This window comes from Saccostrea cucullata, unplaced genomic scaffold (assembly GCF_032062105.1).
Source record: "Saccostrea cucullata isolate Sc308-1 unplaced genomic scaffold, CSIRO_AGI_Scuc_v1 ctg150, whole genome shotgun sequence".
Lineage (NCBI taxonomy): Eukaryota > Metazoa > Mollusca > Bivalvia > Ostreida > Ostreidae > Saccostrea > Saccostrea cuccullata.
The window spans coordinates 198,180-210,523 of NW_026927183.1; the positions used below are offsets into that span (position 1 = coordinate 198,180).

At 32.0% G+C, this 12,344-nt stretch overlaps 1 protein-coding gene across 3 annotated transcripts in view; it reads right to left on the bottom strand.

Annotated features, from left to right (window-relative positions):
• Window positions 1–10,439, bottom strand: part of LOC134273682 (high-affinity choline transporter 1-like) — a 33,794-nt gene extending 23,355 nt beyond the window's left edge. Inside the window, exons 1-3 of one of the 3 annotated variants that reach the window (XM_062755889.1) lie at window positions 10,239–10,439; window positions 8,026–8,107; window positions 103–211 (exon numbers count right to left, since the gene is read on the bottom strand). The gene's annotated coding sequence lies outside the window, so the exon portion shown is untranslated. Of the gene's footprint in view, window positions 1–102; window positions 963–8,025; window positions 8,131–10,238 lie in introns of those variants that run through there. The other 2 variants (XM_062755891.1, XM_062755890.1) reach the window with 2 other exon arrangements.
• Between the last annotated feature and the right edge of the window lie 1,905 nt (window positions 10,440–12,344).

Consider the following 12,344-nt stretch of genomic DNA (forward strand, 5'->3'; position numbering starts at 1 on the left):
TTAAAAATAAAAAAATAATTTTTAAAAAATAAGGAATAATGATAACACCTTTTCACAGAAAATGATATTGCAAATTTTAACGATGAAAAACTTTTTTTTTACCTCACACTGACCGTGATTGCTCCATGAAAGTAATCTCTCCACTGCCAGAATAGGACCAGCACGGAATTCCAATACGGGAGGAATACTAACGTCTCCTCAACACCCACATCTAAGTTGTCAAAAAAGTCAACTCTTAATGTTTTAAACTGTAATTTTAAACACAATTTTTTTTTCAAAGTTAAGCCTAGTGCCTGAAATTTTACAAGATGAGATGGACCAAAAGAAGTGACACTGGGAAATCAATTTTTGCTCATAAACTGCATGGGTCCTCCGTAGACCAAAATTATGCTAATCAATAAAGAACTCCTAGGAGAAAACTAGATCAATTCCTGATTGATAGATTTCATGTGTGAATTGACAGAAATTGCTGGATTTAAGACATCCACTGAAAAGGCTGTCCACATGTAAAACAATTACCGCCTGAATTCTTATACAGCATGCGACTGTAGGAAGGTAATTATTGATTGTGAAAAAAATGTTCAATATTCTAATTATCTTATAGTTCAGCATACATAACTTCACTGGGGCCAACTTTACGCAAAGCTTTCTTCTTTTTACTTAGAACTCTTTAGAAATAACATTAACATAGATTTTAGATGAATTGAAAATCAATTTTCTATTCTTGGAGAATATTTCTGTATGTAAATGTTCTTTAATGACACCCCCTCAATTTAAACATCTATGTAAGGAACTTGATTAGTAGCTACTATTTTCATTAATTTTTCTTTTTGGGGCCTCACTTTTACGTCACAATAAAACAGATGCTTAATCTTCCCACGTTAACGATCTGCCGATTTCCTTCTGATCAATGAATCTGGGAAAAGTTGAAAACTTGGCCTAGGTAAATATGGCATAATTGAAAAGCATACAAGTTGAAAAACTTCAAACAAAAATTTTTAAAAATTAAATAATTTGTGGGCATCTTCATTCAGGAAGTATAAACAAAGGAATGGTTTTTGAAATTTACAAAGAACTTCATCCTGTATTGAGTAATGACATTGGCCTTGACACAAGGTTAATAGTTTTCTAAATTTTTCTTATTTTGTAATTCTAATAAATTGAAGTCTAAATGGATATTCTACTCTCCTTAAAAATGTTTTTATAAGCTTAATACAAGAATTCAGATCTTTCTTATTAATTGTTTTTAAAATCCTTTTTACATTGTTTGCAGTTTTGAGTACATCTATAACTAGAAATATGTCCATAAAGCAAGAATGCCCTGTCATGGATTCATCAGTAATCAAAATGAAAATTTGTATTAAGTGTATGAAGATTGACAAAAATATCTTAAATAGTTTTTTCAAGAATTGCAAAAGTTCAATTTGCTATAAATAATAGAGACAAAAGTCATTGGGAAGGTTAAAGCAAAAATTAAATTTGATAAAGTTGATCAATTCTCTTTAAATATATGTAAGCTTATGTAAAAAATTATCTTCAAAAGTTTCTTTAAAACTGAGGTGCACAAAGATTTGAGAAAAAAAGGTCAAGATCAAATGAACGATCAAAGAAAAAAAATGTTTAAGAAATTAAATTGCTTTTCTCAATATGTATCAGAATATGAAGTTTCATAAAATATCTTGATTTTTGTCTTTGAAACTAATTTGAGAAAAGTGAGGTCAAGGTCAAAAAAAAGAGGTCAAAGTCAAATGTTACTGCAGTTGAAAATCTCTCATCAATATGATTCAGAATATAAAATTTGATTAAAAGATCTTGAATGAATTCTTTAAAATGAGCTAAACGCAACACAAGGACAGACGGACATGATGATGGACATGACAAACATAAAATGCTCATGCAATATTCATGACGGGGCATAAAATAAAGAAAACAAGAGATTCTTAAATATTTATGTCTTTCATATTTAAATCAGAAAGAATTCAGTAAATATGTTTTATTAAAAGAGTAAAAATCTGTATATTTTTAAACAATCAAAATTCAGGAATTTTCCTTAGATTGGAAAACAAATAATGATGATTGTGAACTCTGGAACATGAAACTGTAAATAATTTCAATAGCTACTTTTACCTCCCGAGTTAGATCACCGTCTGTAGCGGCCAATAGTCCCCCCCACATAAAACCTGATAATTGTATATTATCAGACTCTATAACCAATAATTCAATACTTCTATCTTGGGATTACCATAGAAACCAAGCCATTCTGCTAGAAATTCTTCGACAATTTAATCTTACAACAGTCTGTTTCCAAGCTTTAGGAGAAACCTTTCAGCCCTAAAATGGTAATTCTGAAGTACAAATGAAATCATTTATTCTTGAGAAGATTTACACAAAATTCATTAAAGATACAAAATGTCCAATCACATAAAGCTTTTAGATATAATACCAAATAAGCTAATAAAACAATGCTCCAGAGATCTGAACCCTGTGTTTCTATTCTCGTTCAAGGGTTAACTTATTTAATCAATCATCCATTCATAAACGAGGCCGACAAAATATCTACCAATAATCTGATGTAATGGAATAAAGTGAAAACAATTACAGTATTTGTGTCAGCATCACTTAAAATCTACAAGCTTTTCCAAACACACACTCTCTTCTCTAAAGATTGCCTTGGGCTTCAGAACTGAGACATGATGTAACATCAAGTGAACATGCATGACAGAAATGTTATAAGGCAATACATGTATGTATGTAATTTAGTACGGTACATTTTCTGTAGGTATACTTTTTTCTGCATGGGATTTATTTAAACTTGGTACATGGGTCAGAAAGTATGAACATAGGTAATCAGAGATTACAGAGCTCACCTCAACGAATGTTGTCTTTAAGTAAGGCAAAGTCACACAATTAACCAACAAAAAGTGTACATTCCAGAAATGAAAATATTTAAGCAATTTTGATCGAATACATTGAAATAGACCTACATAAAAAATTTAAACTAGTTGTTCATGAAAATGTAATTGAAATTAAGCATCTGAAGCAAATTTGAGAGTTTTCATTTCCTGATGCAACATTTGTGCAAGTTTGGTTTGGTTTATACAATGTTATATAAGCCTTCAAGTTTTTTGGTAATTGACCTGCACCCATAACTTTTACCTGGTCTATTATCTGAAAAAATGTATGTCGATTTTCAGCATCCAAAGTAAGTCCATTAGTGTGCATCCAGCAGATGTATCGTCCATGCAAGTTTGCTCATTATAGGGCTCATAGTTAATTGGAAATGATACATTCATCATAAACTAACATTTTCACTCATCCACAAAATGTAGGTCAGATTCAGCATCCGAAGCAAGCCTGGTAGTCGACTATGCATCCTTAGATGTATCATCCATGCAAGTTTGGTCAACATAGGGCTTATAGTTACTTGGAAATGAAACCTGCACCAAAAACTTTAACCTGTTCACTCAACCAGAAAATGTAGGTCAGATTCAGCATCTGAAGCAAGCCCGGTAGTATGCATCCTTAGATGTATCATCCGTGCAAGTTTGGTCATTAAAGAAGTCATAGTGACTTGGAAATGAATTATGCATCAAAAACTTTAACCTGTTCACTCAACCGGAAAATGTACATTGTAGATCAGATTCAGCATTTGAAGCAAGCCTGATAGTATGCATCCTTAGATGTATCATCGATGCAAGTTTGGTCAACATAGGGCTTATAGTTACTTGGAAATGAAACCTGCACCAAAAACTTTAACCTTATCACTCAACCGGAAAATGTAGGTCAGATTCAGCATCAGAAGCAAGCCCGGTAGTATGCATCCTTAGACATATCATCCATGCAAGTTTGGTCAACATAGGGCTTATAGTTACTTGGAAATGAAACCTGCACCAAAAACTTTAACCTGTTCACTCAACCGGAAAATGTAGGTCAGATTCAGCATCCGAAGCAAGCCCGGTAGTATGCATCCTTAGATGTATCATCCATGCAAGTTTGGTCAACATAGGGCTTAAAGTTACTTGGAAATGAAACCTGCACAAAAAAATTTAACCTGTTCACTCAACCGGAAAATGTAGGTCAGATTCAGCATCCGAAGCAAGCCTGATAGTATGCATCCTTAGATGTATCATCCATGCAAGTTTGGTCAACATAGGGCTTATAGTTACTTGGAAATGAAACCTGCACCAAAAACTGCACCAAAAATGTTAACCTGCTCCAAAAACATTAACCTGGCCATTCCTTTGCTGAAATTGCAGCATCTGAAACTTTGACTGGTACAATGAAACACATTAGAAGCATCTTCCATGCATGTCTAATCAATATAGGACATAGAAGTACTTAAAAAGAAAACTGCTCCAAAAAACTTAACCTGGGACGCCAACGCCGACGGTATTACATAAGCTCCCCCAATTTCGTTGAGGTGAGCTAAAAATACTCCACAATAATTTGTCACAATGCACTGCTTTAAGATAGATATAAACCTTCAATGCTGGCACGGTGGCACCTGAACTCCAAACCTCTCCACATCCATAGTACCGTTTGATCAGAAAATGATATATCAGGCTTTTCTCAACAGAAATGTATTACACAACAATCTCATGGTCAAAAGGGCAACATCAACCCTGATCATCTTCATCAGAAGTTTTTTTTTTAATCATATTTAAGGGGGCTCTCTACAACGTCACAACATGGCGTGCTTCCGTTGAAACGCCATTTTGATCCCAAATGATCTGATTAAAATTCACTTAACACCGATGAATCACCGAGTATAACATAACATGCGATTTTGTGGATGGAGTATACATTGCATCACCTAATGAATACAGCGTAGTACGTACATGTACCAATACATATCTTTTCTTTAAAAATGAATTGTTTGTCAATTTATTCAATTTCTACTTATTTAATTAATATATATATATATATATATATAGTTACAAACTTATTAGAATAAATATGATTTTAGGTACCGTAAGAAAAAATGAAACATAACATTGCTTGTCTATATGCTAATTTATCGTTACGTGTCAAAACGCCATACACTCCGAAATTTCTTTTCTCTTCAAAAAAAAAAACTCTAGCAAAATATATCCCCTAAAAAATGCAAATTTGATAAGATAAGGTATATGTATCATCTTTCCATCGACTAGTCGATACTTGTTCATGATTTGTATACACCCGAATGTGTGGTTATTCCTGGTGAAATTTAAACTCTTCATAAAATTACCAAAACGTTTCGAGAGTAAGTGGAATTTTGCTTGACTCAAACGTTTGATCAACATTGATTATCAGCTGTTTGTATGGGAAACGTGCAGCTTTTAAAGGAAGTGCGAATTTGGTTACAGGAATTTCTCTTACGTGCTTTTGGCCATTTACCTTGTTTACATGTTATGTTATATCTAGCACTGGATAACACATGCAGGTTGGATAAAAACAGTAAGTAAATCTACCTTTCTCAATACCATGAATTCACTAAATACATGTCTTTGTCATTGACTGGAAACGTGATGGTTTTCGCTTTGAAAAACAATACAATACGAACTTCTTTCAGAGGCTTTGCTTGATATCTTTTTGCAATACTTGTGCAAGTTTTAGTCAAGTTTATTTGAAGTATGTAGAAAAAGATTACCAAGATATTTGAGCTCACTCTTGAAGCAGATCTTTCAAACCTGAATTTTTGTGATGTTTGAAATTTTTGACAGTTTTTTCAATTTTGTTCAGTTTCTTTTTTTCATTGTTTTTACCCTTTGCTATTATATATCTTTTCAGATATTGGAGAAGATCCTACCAGCTGTTCTCAAGAAAATGCTGTTTTAATTTTTCTTTTGTCTATTTTTGTAAATTTAAATAAAAATTATGTAGATTTTATTTATAACTTTGTTGGTTATTATAATTTCAATATTTTATAACATTATACTTTGAAGAGAAATTTAAAGCACTGAGCTTTTAAAAATATAGAAAGGAGGGGTTTTATCAAAATAAAAAAAAACATTTTAAATATTTCTGAAAAATAAAGTGAAATACTTTGGAACCTTATTTTATCGGATATTGAGCCTATTATTAGAAACAAATGCATGCAACAAAAATCAGTTATACTTCATAGGTGTAGAGATCCTCCTTAACATCAACCTTATTTAGATATACATGCATGTGTGAAGTTTGAATACTTTAATAATAAGAAGTCTGTGAGCCAATGCTCACTAGTAATACCCCCGCTCTGATGTGAATATATGCTATCATGTTAATATACAAGTTCAGTTACCGACAGACATACAGACAAAGAGGAAGTCAACATCAGATTTGAACAAAAAATGAATCCCACCATATGGCATGCCTCAGCAAAACATGTGCTAAAATTTCAAGCATCTGTGAAGAGTAGATGCTGAGAAAACTGTGACCAAAAATTTGTTACGGACAGATACACAAGGGTACAACAGTATACCCCACTCTCCTTCCTAATGGGGGCAGAGTTCCCCAAACTAGTCAAAAATATGTCGGACAATTGTCCTGTAAATATTCAAAACTCACCGGACAGTTGTAAAATTTACCGGACATTAATTTTTTGTATGTAAATTTAACATATTATAGGATTGGAAATTGTGTAGATATAATAAATAATATGTTTAAATGAAAGGATGGCAAATGCAGATTTTTTTTTGTTGATTTATTGAAATATTTTCTATTAGGCCTGTGTATATAATTCATCGTGTTGAATTATTATGTCCTTTCTGACAGATTTTTTATTTCTTTTAAATAAAGTCTGCACCATGACAACTTTTGGTTGATTGACTGGAATTAGTCCGAAATATCTGTCGTTTTGCAGGCTTTTTTGTAGGATTTTGGTATTTTGTGTGCCAGGAAAAATATTATGTAAAATATCAAAATCGTTTTAAAAAGCCTGGAAAACGTCAGATATTTCTGAGTAGTTAAAACGTATTATACAACCTCCACACAGTTAAAAATATGTACTAATGATATAGAGATATGCAAATTTATCATGAAAATGATGATTTTAAGTGAATTTGTTGTCGTTTTATTACATTAGAGTCAGCCCGCTATTTTTAGAAAAGGGGAAAAACGCGCATGTATTTTAAATGCTATTAAATATATGGAAAAAAATCAAAAAGTTGGTAAAATATTAATCATGCTAATAGATTAAATTATGGAGAAAATAATTAATGGTAACAAATTGTCTGCAATCAAGCAGAAATAGCAGGCAGCTCTTGCAACCCTGCAAATTCGTCCTGCAAAACGAAAGTAGATTGTGACATTTTTTACTGTAAGAACTACAGACTGCATATATTTATTAAGAGGGAAAAATATTTGTTAGACAGTATTTTAACTGTTTTTCCTCCCAGTCTTATGGAGATTATTATTTTAATATGTAGCTTTTTATAGTAGATAATCACGGTCTACATTTTATTTAAACAAGAATGCACAAAAATAATCTGGCGCGCCCCTGACGTTTTTTTTTTTTATTTCCTTTAGTTTTGAATTTGTTTATTGTCAGGACAATTGAATTAATTGATTTTGTTAAGATTATGTGTAATTTTTATACAGTCTATAAAAAAAAACATCGGACATTTTGACCGATAAAATTAAGATTTTACCGGTCCAATTCAAAGTTTACCGGGGATCCCCGGTGGACCGGTGCGTTTCGGGAACGCTGTGGGGGTATAAAAATAAAGAGTTTGATATAATTGTGGACAGCTAGATGGACAAAAATCATAGATCTGATTTTGTTTTTGCAATTATGTCAATTATCTAGACTTGTGATAATTTAGGTGGAGAAACTGAAAAAGAAAAAAAAAACCTTGAAAACTAGTCAATTTCACAATCATTGATGGGAACTCGATTTAAATTTCCAATATACTGGTGACTTTCAAGAAATTCAAGCAAATTAATAAGCAACTAATCAATAGTTTTTTTGAAAAAATATTCAAAACTTGTTTCCAATCCATTTGATTCATCAATAAAATATGAAAAAAACAAGAGGGGGGGGGGGGGTTAAAAAGATCAACTTACTATAGGGGAGAAAACTCCAATATGCAGCAATATTTTGCTCTGACAGTTCTTGATTCCAGGAATAGTTCTTTTGATTCTGAAACTTAAAATAAAGCAAATATTAATCACACACTGAAAAAAAAGTTCACAGTAATAGAAAACATAGCAACTTTTTTTTTAGTTCAACATTGTGAAATAAGGACCCCATACCTGGCCCACTTTCTGACTTGACCTGGGTTAGGGCACCTCATGGGCCAGGTCTGGGAACCTTATTTCACCATGTTCACCTCAAAAGGGGTAATTAATTGTATATATCTGAGCTAGCACAGTTAACAGTATATGAAAAAAGAAAGATAACTCCTGTACTTTTTACCTGTTATTGTCATATTGAGATTGTTTTCTGTTGTCCAACAGACTAAATTGTTACCCTTGAATCAACAGTTTTCGTGGCATTAAGGCTTATGTGTAATATAGTACAATACAATTCAATACTGAATAATTTACATGTTCGCTAGTTATCACATATAAAAACAACTATTCTCTTCATTTTAAAATTATTTCAACTCGCATATCCTTTGTTCAGAAGGTCATAGCATACTTGCATAGCCGGAACCACCTTTTGGTCTAATTTTTAAAGTAATTTTTAAAGCTTTATTTTTTAAAGCTTTATTTGAATGTTTCATGTTTTAAAATATAAGTTCCATATCTAGCGGTATTTAAAGAAATGAAATGTTTAATTTAACTAATTACCATGAATGGCACAATATCTTTTTTTTATCATATAACTTTTTAGCATGCCCAATATTTTCTTTGAAAATTGTAATATAAAATTACATTTATACTAGGTCACCATAGAAAAAATATCAAAGGAGGGAAATTCCAAATTCTTGTCACACGACTGGTAGCTGAATGGATAATTTACAGACGATGATATGCAGGGTCGTCAGATTTTTATTAGTAAGTTTGTATTCTAGTTTAATATAGGATTAAATGTTCTTTTTCAGAATTTATCGATGTGTAAACTCTGCCTTTTTACTCACAAACTGAATAAAAGTGCAAAGCACTTTTATGTAAAGTTTGTGAGTAAAAAGGCAGAGTTTACACATCGATAAATTCTGAAAACAGAATGTTTAATTCTTATAATTCCAATTACGAATTTTTAAAACTATCAAAATTATTTCTCTTTGAGGCCGCCATACAATCCGTTACTTTGTACGGCGTATGAATAGTTTATGCCGCAAAAAAACGTATACAAGATTAATATCGATAAAATCCAACTTAAATTGTCAAAACAATCAATAAATAAACTTATAAAAACTCATTGAATGTTGTTTAAGTCAACAAATATCGTAAATACGCGTATTCTCCAGAATAATTCGTCCTTGACCATGGCCATGTTGACATTAACAACAACGCTCATACTCAGTCATAGCGAAAGTTGCAGACCGACGACGTCCTCGATTTGCTCTGGTTCGTTCAAAGACTTAGGGAGAATATGGGATTTGTAGGATGTAAATATATGAATTTGATGCTGATAAGGCAAGAGTCTGAGGTACGTTTCTTTTCCCTATCACAACGATACCAACTGAGCTGATATGGAACGTCGAGAAAATGACAGCATGATCAGCTTAAAATTCACACTCGTGATCCGACAGTGACATAAACATAATATTCCCGTCTGTCAGTCCTGTTTATCTCCTGTTTTGCTTTTTTTATATCAAGTTTCTTTTAATCATAATTTAGCTAAAACGGACTAGAGATATCTGTTTTCATTGTTTTTACAACAGCCTATAAGCTAGATCAAGAAAGTAGTTCTGATTGAAAAATTCATCGATGTGTTAACTTTTTCTTGAATTTGTTCTCGTCCAATCAAAACACAGGGAATCAATAAATAAAATTAAGATTGGAATTATAACATGATGAATAAACTTGTAGTGTGCAAATTGTCAAATTTGTAAACTATGCACAACTCAATCACCACATTTTATTTTGGCAATTGCGAAAAGATTCATATTTTGTCCAAAAACATGCATAGGGTTCCCCTTTATGAATTATCAATAACAAATATGATGTCATTTCGATCTCCCATTGTGTGATTATTCGTAAAAATTAAGAATACCACGAAAATGTATATACCATGAAAACACATGACAGGATTGTATATAGACTGATAGAAGTATACCATATAATAAATATATACTCTCTCTGTTCACAGAACTAACTTTTTTCCCTACTTTATTAGCAGTGTCCTGCATGGAGCTAGCTGAAGCTGGGTGGATATTTGCCGTCAGTAACATTCCTCTCATCCCCTCGATGGTCAAGCTGTTGCCCATACGCCCCAGGGACATGTCTACATTGAGCCGAGCAGCCCTCCTTCCTAGTCGGGGAGATTTTACTATAATAGTTATACATACAAAATGATACATGTACCAGCACAGTTCTGTTCCACATGCATGGCTTCTGGTACCTGAAATTTTGAGGAATTTGACTTTAATGTTAATGAATAATGTAATAAATTTGAGAATTTTTTGAATATATATAGTTAAAAGAATTTTCCACAAGTCATTCATCCTTCTCAGTTCTGATTAAGTATTAAGGTTCATTGATACTCTGATAAGAGAGATAACTCTTAGTGATATAAATGTCTACAATTCTTTTATAGATTTCCCAAGTTGAAGTATCTTTTTATGTCCAATTTTGCCCCGCAACCTATGCTATAATTGTTTGCATTTTACTTTTAAAATACATTTCTTTTGGAAAATCATTAAGGTTCAAGCAACACTTTATATAAGTGAGCAGAGGGTTTATGAACCTTAAATTAAACCGGTGGAGATGAAATTGGAAAATTATTGTTCAAAACTGATGCAACCTTCTGATATCATTTTTATCAATCATAAAATATGGACTTCCAGTGTACAGGTAAGTCATAATTAAGTGGAGAGTCCTAAATTAAGCCTTGCATTCTCTACTACCTTTAAATTTCAAATTAACTAAATCTCAAAAAGTTGATCACCTGAGCCAAAACAGAGTTCTGAGAACAATAATTTCAGACATTTTGCGTATTCATTGTAGTTACTGCGCACATTTCCTCAACCTCTGTGTACTTTTGCCGCCGCATCTCAAAACACGGAAAACAAATATTTGGATCTTTGATCCCGATGCATTAATTAAAGAATTAATTAATGATTGTTATATAAAACAATCGCTAAAAGATAAGATGGGACAGAGACCTACATGTATATACTAAAGTAAAGAGGTCCCTGGATGGAATAAAATTACATTACTTATGCATTTTTATTGAATATAATTATATTATCTATCTAATTTTAATGACTGAAATTCTAGCTGGTGTCAGTAGAGATTCTTTAAATTTTTCTATTATTTAAAATCTATACTTATATTAGTAAATTAATACATTTTGCAAATAAACTCCGAAACGGGTGCACAAGAGTTCTTACATACTCCTCTAATACTACACTTCGTACAAGATGATGTCTGTAAACTACATTTAGATTTCACTAAAAGCACGAGTAGTTGGGTTTTGGTTTATGAATATGTTCATGTATGTACCTTATTGAATGTTAAAAAAAGCCTTTTAACTTATTGATAAGGGTACAAAAAAATTATAAACGAAGATCCAACTACCCCTGTGAATCCCCCCCAACTCCCCAAAATCTATTTATTTGTAAATTGTGTATATTCGCTGCTTTTATCCTTCATGAACATGAAATAAGAACAACTGAAGTACAATATCCATAACACTGTATAAGGTTTCACATAAACGTCAATTAAAGAAATTTTTATTTTTCAAGTTTTCACAAAAAGTGGGTGGGGATGGTAACGTACAACTTCTTCTTGCGGGATTCTGAACAAAGTATTTCTTCCTTCTATAAGCCTTAGTCTATCAGTAAAAACTACAATTTACAACAAAAATATATTTTCTGTTGTAAATCGTAACTATATATTAATTCAATTTCCCGCGCTTGCGCGGGTGTTTATTGCAGCCCGGAGGACCGGGCTGCTCTATACATATAAGTTTAAGTGTTGGGAGTAGTTATTCAGAATTAAATGTTTTCAAAACATTGAAAAGATTGTTAATCAGAATGTTCTTTCCTTTATAAATAAGGAGATAAATAATATATGTACTTCCATAAAGTGAATCTGTAAAAATATATATGTTTTTCATATTTAATATATAAAGTTGCTTATCATTTACTTTGGAAAAAATGACAGATTCCTTTTTTTAGAACATCGACGTTTACTTCTAGCATAAAAACGTGTTATGCGCAGTTCGTGGTTTTCACTTTGATGAAAAACATCAACAACGAGAATTTGCGCGT